The sequence below is a fragment of the Ailuropoda melanoleuca genome, chromosome 13 (assembly GCF_002007445.2).
Source record: "Ailuropoda melanoleuca isolate Jingjing chromosome 13, ASM200744v2, whole genome shotgun sequence".
NCBI classification, from domain to species: Eukaryota; Metazoa; Chordata; class Mammalia; order Carnivora; family Ursidae; genus Ailuropoda; species Ailuropoda melanoleuca.
Window position 1 is genome coordinate 49680927 of NC_048230.1, and position 9604 is coordinate 49690530.

A 9604-nucleotide genomic window follows, 5' to 3' on the forward strand; every position below is an offset into this window, starting at 1 on the left:
GGGAGGAGGGGGAGGGAGGAGGAGGAGAACAACAACAACAACTAGAATATCCTCAGTGAAAAGTAGACACCTAGCAAGAGCAGGTTGTTAAATACAAATAATAGTATTGAGAAAGGAAAGAATTCTTTTTTTTTTTTAAAGATTTTATTTATTTATTTGACAGAGATAGAGACAGCTAGTGAGAGAGGGAACACAAGCAGGGGGAGTGGGAGAGGAAGCAGCAGGCTCACAGCGGAGGAGCCTGATGTGGGGCTCGATCCCATAACGCTGGGATCACGCCCTGAGCCGAAGGCAGACACTTAACCGCTGTGCCACCCAGGCGCCCCAAGGAAAGAATTCTTGAAAATTATAAATATGATGACAAATCAAGACAAAGTTGGAACTTCAAGCTGAATTTCTTCAGAAATTAAATTTTAAAAAAAGGATCAGGAGTTAATGGTAATAAACTTTTTTTTTAAAGATTTTATTTGTTTATTTGACAGAGATAGAGACAGCCAGCGAGAGAGGGAACACAAGCAGGGGGAGTGGGAGAGGAAGAAGCAGGCTCATAGCAGAGGAGCCTGATGTGGGGCTGGTATTAAACTTAAGGGCAACCCTGGAAGCTGGCAACCAGCAAATGTTGTCAAAATCCTCAACATGAGTTCCAACCTTGATTTTTATACCCAGCACAACTATCAATTAAGTGGGAGGGCAGAATGGAACATGTTCAGATATGTAAAGTTCTCAGAAAAGTTATCTCCCACACACTCCTTTCTCAGAAACCAGCTTAAGGATGTACTCCACCACAACAAGGAGGTAAAACAAGAAAGAGGAAGCTAGAGATCCAGAAAACAGGGAGATCCACCCAGAAGAGAACAAAGGGAATTCCCCAGATGATGGTGAAGGAAGGGCCTTCCTGGGATGAGAGCCAGGCAGCAGGTCTGGAGACCAATCAGGCCAGAGAGTAGCAAGAGAACAGAATGTTCCAAGACGGACCTTCCCAAGAAAATATGTAAGAATCACAGAGTACCGAATGTGTGAATGGTCTTACACTTCTGTCAGAGTCTGGGGCTGAATTAATGAAAGCTATATAAGAAACTAAACAGGGAGAGAAGGGTTATGTATAAAAGGGAAATATAAAATACCGTGCTGTGAACAACATTTCAGTCTTCATCAAGCAAAAGGATACAGTCATAGCCAAAAATCGTGCCATAACAGTATGAGAGGGAGGGGAAGGAGACTGACTGTGCTTCAGACAGAGGTGGAGAGAAAGGTTATTGAAGCCAAATCCTTACCCTCCTTAGAAGGAAATCAACAGATAAGATCTAGAAGTGGAAACTCAAGAAAAGTAATACAGCCACAGGACTGAGAAATACAGATGTTAATACCAGAAGACAGAGAGCAGTAACAGGGCTGCCTCTAGGAAGGGGAGGCACAGTGCCAGGAGGCACTGGTTCTCATTACAAGCCTGTTAGAACTACTTTGCATTTTACACGACGCACATGAAATGTTTTGCTAAAAAGTAAAATTTAAAATGCTGCAAAACACACGACACATGGAAAGATGCTCAATACCACTCATCACCAGGAAAATGCAAATCAAAACCACAGAGATACCACTCCACTCACACCTGTCCGAATGGCTAAAATCAACAACACAAGAAACAACACATGTTGGCAGGGATGTGGAGAAAAAGGAACCCTCATACACTGTTCGTGGGAAGGCAAGCTGGTGCAGCCACTGTGGAAAACAGTGTGGAGGGTCCTCAAAAGTTAAAAATAGGCTACTCCATGATCCAGCAATTGCACCACTAGGTATTTGGTCAAAGATACAGAAACACTAATTCAAAGGGATACATGCACCCTGATGGTTACAGCAACATTATTTACAATGAGCCAAATTATGAATATAACCCAAGTGTCCATCGACAGATGAATAGATAAATACGGTATATACATATACGAGGGAACATTACTCGGCCACAAAAAAGAGTGAAATCTTGCCATTTGCAATGAGACAGACAGAGCTAGAGAATATTATACAAAGCAAAATAAGTCAGTCACAGAAAGACAAATACCATATGATTTCACTCATCTGTGGAAATTAAGAAACAAAACAAATGAGCAAAGGGGGAAAAAGACAGCAGAAAACCAAGAAATAGACTCTTAACTACAGAGAACACACTGGCAGTTCCCAGAGGGAAGGGGGGCGTGGAGATGGGGAAACAGGGAATGGGGATGAAGGAGGGCACTTGTCGCAATGAGCACCAGGTGACGTATGGAAGTGCTGGATCGTGCATCTAAAACTAACGTAACACTGTATGCTAGCTATCTGGAATTTAAATAAAAACTTAGAAGAAAAAAAAACCACTGCAAAACCAAATCCAACAACAAAACCTAGAACTTCCCTTCAAATTGCTTTCAATCCAGTAAGGACAGACTATGGCAAGAGAGGTTTCAAAGGCCTTGGGGGACAGGGGTGGTGGAGCAGGGAGGGTGCCCTTGTGCAGGCATCCCAGGGTGGGGGTGGGGGTAGCAGTGGTTTGTACAAATTAGACTCGTTCTCAGGGTCTGAGGCTGAGGGAAACACGGAAGAAAATGCCCCAAGAGCCAGCTGTGAGCTGTCAGTCCCTCCTCACACAGTGACTGGATGGATTCCTTCGATGGTTTTATCATTACGAACAGAAAACACTTTCTGTGCTTTGGAGTCGCATTTAGGACCGGCCATGTGACTGCAAGGCAGGGGCAGAAATATAACAAGGGGTCTTGGCCTGACTTTTAAAAGCCTCCTGCCTTCCGTACATATTTTCCTAACATTTTTGAAGTGGCATAAAAGTACATTTTTCCAAAAGTCCATAACACTAATTTTGTGTTTCTCCCAATTTTTACTTTTTTTCTTTGAGGTGATTTTAGTGGGTAAGCATTGCTAAGAAAACAGAAAGAGAAGTTCTACTTGGACAGGGTAAAGCCTCCACTCTAAGTGCAGGTCTCCCCCATCACAGGACCCCAGCAACTTCCCAGGCGGCACCTGTCTTCTCGATGCACTAATAATGAGACAATAATGAGAGATGATGCTAGAAAGACTCCGTTTGTCGAGTAGAAAACACCTCTAGTTCACAGCTTTAAGGATGACCACTATTTCCAGGCCCTCTTCCAGAACTCCCCATGGTCGGAGACACTGAAATGTGCCTCGCTTCTGCCCTCTGTGATAAGGACCCCTAGGAAGCAAGAGGATATGCTCATTTAGACCAATGCCATCGGGACGTCGCTAGCAGAGGTCAGGAATGAGAATTTGATCAGTTGGCAATAAAGCCTTGTTTATCGCCCCCTGCCCAGTCCATTTCTATACCCTCTGCAGCAAGCAGTTTTCCCAGGAGTAAAACACTGTATGTTCCTATTTCCACATTCATAAATGTACCCCTTTAGAACTGCATTTCTGCTGTTCTAACACTGGCCCTTTCTGTGGTTAAGACTCCCTCCCCTTCCATTAAACTTCCATCATTCCAGGTCTTCACGTGTGTTCAAATGACCTTTCCATGTACAAGCTGCTCGACCTCACGCAAAGAAATGTGGACTGAAACCAAGAAACTGTGTGCCCTTTCCATGTGAGCAAAGAAATGCAAAAACCAGACATGGCAACGTGCTGGGGGAGGGGAAGGTAAACAGTGCTGAGGAGCTGGAATGTTCTCCGCGGAAGCTGGTGGGGAAGTGACGGGACAAAATTTAAAATGCAGACACCCTTTGACTCAGCCATTTCTCCTCTAGCAACTGTGCCACATTATTCTTGCTCGTGTGCAGGGGTATTGCTGTAGCTGTGTTTATAGCAGCCAAGACTAGAAACGGGTGAAGTGCACCTCTATGGAGGGCTGGTTAAGTCAATTACGGGCATGTCACAGAGGGAAACGACAGGGCCATTAAGAAAATGTGTGCGGACATGATCTCTGACATATTACAAAGTCAAAAAACATTCACGACAGGGCGGGGTGCATGTACTGCATGTGTGTGTAAGGAAACACGGGGCTGTGCATGCTCAGACACACGTGCAGAGAGCATCTCTGGAAAGAAGCAAACAGGAAACGGGACAATCAGGAGTCTCTGGGGAAGGGCAGTGGGATTGGGCCTGGGGGGGGGTCTTTGTGCCATCTTTTGGACTGGTGTCAAGTCTTACCGTTTGCATGTGTTACTTTTTCAAAAGAAGTTAAAATGTTGTCATTAAGGTTCTGCAAAGATAACACTGTAAGATGGAGAACTGTCCACCATTGCTTACAGACAGGCTGCCCCACCTTGCAAACTTAGAAGCATCTCCACCAGTCAGGACTCCATCGATCGGTGACAAACCCTCCCCACCCCACCGACATGCAGGAAAGCACAGGAATGCGTGCCTGGCCCCCACACTGAGGCTCCCTGGGTAGAAGTTTCCTCATCAGGAAAATGAGGAAGTTGACCTAAGTCATCCCTTCGGTCTGTTTCCGTCACATGAGATATCTATGATGTTTCGTTTTAAACCAATTTTATGTTCCTAAGAATCAGTGGCAGAGCAAAGCGATGGGCTCTGGTATGTTCTCTAAAGCATATCTAAATGCTCTTAAGCCATCCATTCAAAATAATTTTACACTGAAGCATCCTTTAAATATATTCAGAGCACAGAATTTATTGAACAGAATACGGAGACAGCTAGTACAAAAGTTTATGCCTTGGCAGGGCGGGTTTCATCAGGCCGACATGGCGGAACATGTGAGAACATGCTCTGAATGGCTCTTTCGATCTGGACACTGCAGAAATACATCTCCTTCCCTCCGGGAAATGTAAAGTCAGCCATAAAACCATGAATTTATTACATATCAGATAACCAGAATGGGTGATGGTAAAGAGTCCTTTCCTGCACCAACTTTTTAAATGAATTCTCTGTCAAAACAGGAAATACAACTTAAAATACAGAAAAGAAAAATTATGAAAACGATAGCATTCTAAGACATCTCTTAAAAGACTCCATCCCCAAAATGTTAATGTACATTGAAGTCAGAATAAAAACACACACCACAAACTGCAGAGATCCCCCCCCCCACAAGACAGGGAGAAAGCTGTATAGCAGAGGGGGACAGTGTGCGCCATGGAATTGACTTCCTTACTCACAAAGGACAGAGGAGGTAAAGGGAACATTTAAATAGATCACTGAGTTTCTTATAGGAAGTTCCAAATCGCAGCAGTTTATAAATTCTTTAAAAAGGAAACACTAGCAGCAGAAATGAGAACCAAATGTACTTTGCAGTCTGCTCTCTACACATAAGCTTGAATCACTTTATTGAGGCTGCTTACGAATGAAAACGCACAAAAACAAATCACTCCTGTTGATTAGTTCCTCCACATCTCCTACAGTAGCTAACATACAGAAGGTAAACCGATAAATGTTTGCTAAATACGTGAACGCTGAAGGCAAGCGGTTCTTGTACACATGGTGTCGGGACTACAGACAATAAATTCTGACCTCTGAATCCAACTAGAAGAGTTCAACGAAAAAAACCTCACTTTAAATGAATGCCACAGTTGGAGGGCCACAGCCGAACGTAGTTGACTTCCAAAGTACAAAAGGAAGATGGGAATGCAGGTGTCCAGTTCATAGAAAGAACCAGACCTTTTCATATCACATGGAAAAACCATCGAGTCGACGTGAGAAACATGCATGCTAGTTTATCATTGTTTTAAGTCACAAAAAGCTATGCATCCTTCTTAGCACTAAGCCTTAATGAAACTGTGCTGAGCTATGGGATTGGTCTACCCTAGCTGGCATGTCCTGAAAGGAAACAAAAAGTAAACGGGATCCTGTGCTGCTGGGGCCGGTCGCGGTGCTGGGCAGGGGTGACGCGGACACTCTGGGCGGCTCGGCCTGCGGTAGCCGGGCCACGCTCCGGGCGCCCGTCAGAATGCAGCGAGCGCATGGCAGTCCTGCACCCATGTCCATTAGCCGAATGATTAAATATACATCAACCCTGTGGTATAATAAAGTAATTCTAATAGGGCATTGTCACAGGATCAATGTTTCCTGGTTTAAAAATAAACATTAGCATTTATCTAGCAGCAGAAAACTATTATCCCATGGTACTGTTTTATTCAACTGACATCTTTTAATCAAAGCAATCCATATTGTGGCAACATTCCAAGGTATCATGATTGCAAATATCTACGGCAAGTTAGGTAATAGCTATGTTTTTGTTGCTAGCTTTTTCCTCTTCTACGGAGTCGATGCAGATGTTTTCTAATGAATTAATTCCATTAGGAAAAAAATCTGAAGTAATTATATTACTCAAGACAACCTCTCATTTACCTCCACGGGTTTCACTTGTAACTATTATACACAACCGCTCGTGTGTGTTCATGTCTTCCAAATTTTCCAAAATACCGCTGTAATGAAAGTAAGTAAAACAAAACCTTATTTTCCAGGGGCACGGACGATGTTGCTAACACCCTGTGGAGAGAGGTCTGGATCCCCCTGCAGGGTGTCAGCTGGGGGGGCAGGGGGATCGTGCACCCCGAAGGACATGCTTGGAGGTGAAGCCCGTGGACTGTGTGTGGCAGATAAGACTCGGGCACAGGAGTGAGAGGGTTGGGAGTCTCGCTGGAGGCCCGTTTTCACAGCCTCCCAGGCCCGCCTCTGGGCTGTTGCTCCTCACCAGGGTCTGCTGGGACTTGCTCCCTTCCACGATTTCCCAGAGAAGGGCAGCACTAATTCGGGGAGAGGTCTGAGGCTCGCAGCTGGGCTTCTTAAACCTGGGCAGGCCACGTCTGTGATACCAATTTTAATGACCTGCCCTCGCTTCACATTTAATTTACAAGTTATGTAAAGCCCCACAGAAAGCGTCCTCATCACTGCCTCGCTGACATAGACTGGGCATTCTCTTTCTGCAGCCCCCAAATTCACTCCCCACGAGCATCAGGCAGAGATCTTCAGGCAGCAAGAAAATGGAAAACGCACATTTTCTTCACTGTCTGAAGCGGTTTGGTTTCAAAAAGAAAAATAAAAAAGCATCTCACTGCGTGTCCGGATTCTGTCCACTTCATCTTTAGAATAACTGCACGAGGCACGAAGGCAAGCACATAAAAGGGGTACAAGTGGTCCAAGTGGCTGAGACTGCAAGATCACTCACCAGAGCCTCCACATTGCTCCTGAGTGGGACCGCGGTCCAGACCCTGTCTTAGCCATCCCAGCCTCATCACAGCCTCCTCTGAGACCGACTTCATTCAGAATGAGAGGCTATAAGAAGTTGCTCAATGTAACCTCTTGGAGACTTCATTTCCTCATAAGCAAAACAGAGCCCTCATCCCCCACTCCCCGCCCCCGGGTCACAGCTGTTGTGAAGGAACATTCTGGAAGTGCTCTGCACAAGGCAGAGGGAGCACTGGAACAATAGCAACTTTCCCTAAAAGGTTCCTGTCAAAGCAGTTCCGTCTGAGGAAGATTAAAAAAGAAAACAAGCCTTCCACAAACCCAATCAGGCCAGGGAAACCCCGAAGGCCCCACTCAACACGAGGCACGTGTGGTCCCTGAACTACCTTCAAGCACCAGACAGTAATCACAGGCCTTAGCAGATCTGGGTGCAGGAACTGGAGACATCCCTCTACTCGTCAGGGGACTTTCTAAGAACAGGTCCCTTTCTGCTGATCTTTGAAAGCTTTCACACCCAACAACAGCAAACATGGCCACGCTTAACTGAGAGACAACCCCTCGAAGTGGTCACTTTGTATAACTCCAGAGTTGGACCTAGTTCTGCTCCTTCTCTAACCAGACGGACTCCACGGACCGGGGCAGGGGAGGCCACCCTGGACCCCTGGGGCCTTGCAAGACGCTCTCAGTGAGCTGCCATCGCCAGCAGGGGGCGCAGCGGCCCCTTCACCTGAGGAGGGCTCCCAGGTGGACCGTCAGTACAGTGCTCACGGTGATGAGGATGCCTGAGTCCCATCTCTCTCATTTTTTTCTTTCAAACCAAGAATTTCACAAACCATAACCAGAAACTTGTAAATGGTCCAGTTTAGAGAAGGGACTGAAATTGACAAATGGTATTGTATTCTGACACAGATTTCTGAGTTTGCAAATATAAAGATTTGTGTGTGCAAAAAATATAGGCACCATTTGAAAAATGTTAAGCTACTTACATATGGTACATATGCTACACACACACACACACACACACACACACACACACACACACACGGTTTGTTTTCAAATTAATTTGAAAGGCTATCTAGATCTGAGCTATCACTGCAGTTATATCTAACCCAACACAGCCTGCAAGTCCCCACTGATATCTTTGGATAGCAGTTCCGTTCCTGGGATTTGTTTGAAAGCGTTTACGTTTTCACGGATCACTGCAGGTTCCTCATTTTTCCCCCTTCTGTGTTATGTAGGTATAAGCCGTCTCTCTAGGCATAAACTGTTCACTGGTAAAAATCAATTTTGATTTTATCAGTATTTATTACTGCTGGTGCCAGCAATTTAGAAGACTAGAGGGGGAAAAACATGCAAACTAGGAGAAGGAAAAAAAAATTAAAGCTGGGTCTTCATACCTACAAATAATACAGCCTGCTGTCTTTAAGAAGTTTTTTGTATTGTGCGGAAGGAGCTTAAATTATCAATTTAAAAATTCAATCAATAAAGATTTACAGGACTCTGCTACTGCTTACATCTCTTCTGTATTTGTGGGCTCGGTGGCAGATTTCTAAAACAAAGGCACTGCTCTCAGGGGTGCTATACAGCAGTGCCTGAGGTGGCAGGCAGGAGGGTGGCCTGACCGCGGACCGCTCGGGCTCACTTCCTGACCGGCACCCTTGCCGGAGTCAGCCTTGCTCATGCCCGGCCAGTTTATTCTGATTATTTGACTCTTCTCCTCTCGGGACAGGCCAGGCCACGTGAGGGAACCACACTTCTGCCCTTCTGCCTTACTCTCATCTTCCTCTTCCCTCATTCCAAGACAGACACTCAAAAGGTGCAAATTCCTCCAGGTCTGAGATCTGGAGTGTCTGTCGCTCTTCAAACGGCTCCTGACCCTGAGCAGTGCTGTGTGGTACACTCTCCCTCTCCCGGCACACTCCTTTCTGACTGGATGATTTACGTAATATCCAATCTCCCCATCATTACCTTCCTTCTCTCCCTGGGAAGTTCCCTTCTTCTGCTCCATCAAAAAGCTCCTTAAACTAACATGCGTTCACCGAATCTTAACCTCTAAAGGAGAAAGATTTTACAGGATGATCAGTTAGAAAGAAGACAACTCTGGATTTTAAATTCTGATTTTCAGCTACAAACAAAAGGCCCACATCTTCTGACAAGCTGAATGCCATCTCCTGCATATACACCAAACACAAAGTCACTTCCCAAGTCCTAGAACAGAACAGATACCCGAGGCACTCTTTTCAAGAGCTCAGCTGCCCCAGTGCAAGCGCAGGCAAGTTCCAGCCTCAGTCGCCAAACCCAACCAGCTGTTTCTGTGAATCACGTTTTCTGGGAACACACAGCCACACTCCTTGAGAAAAAGTCTGCAGAGCCCTGCTCCAGAGAAATGGGGCTATGCCGCACTCCCAGGAACAGTCCAAAACCCTCCTAACCCTGGTCCTTTTGAGGCTGTGAGGGGCTGGAA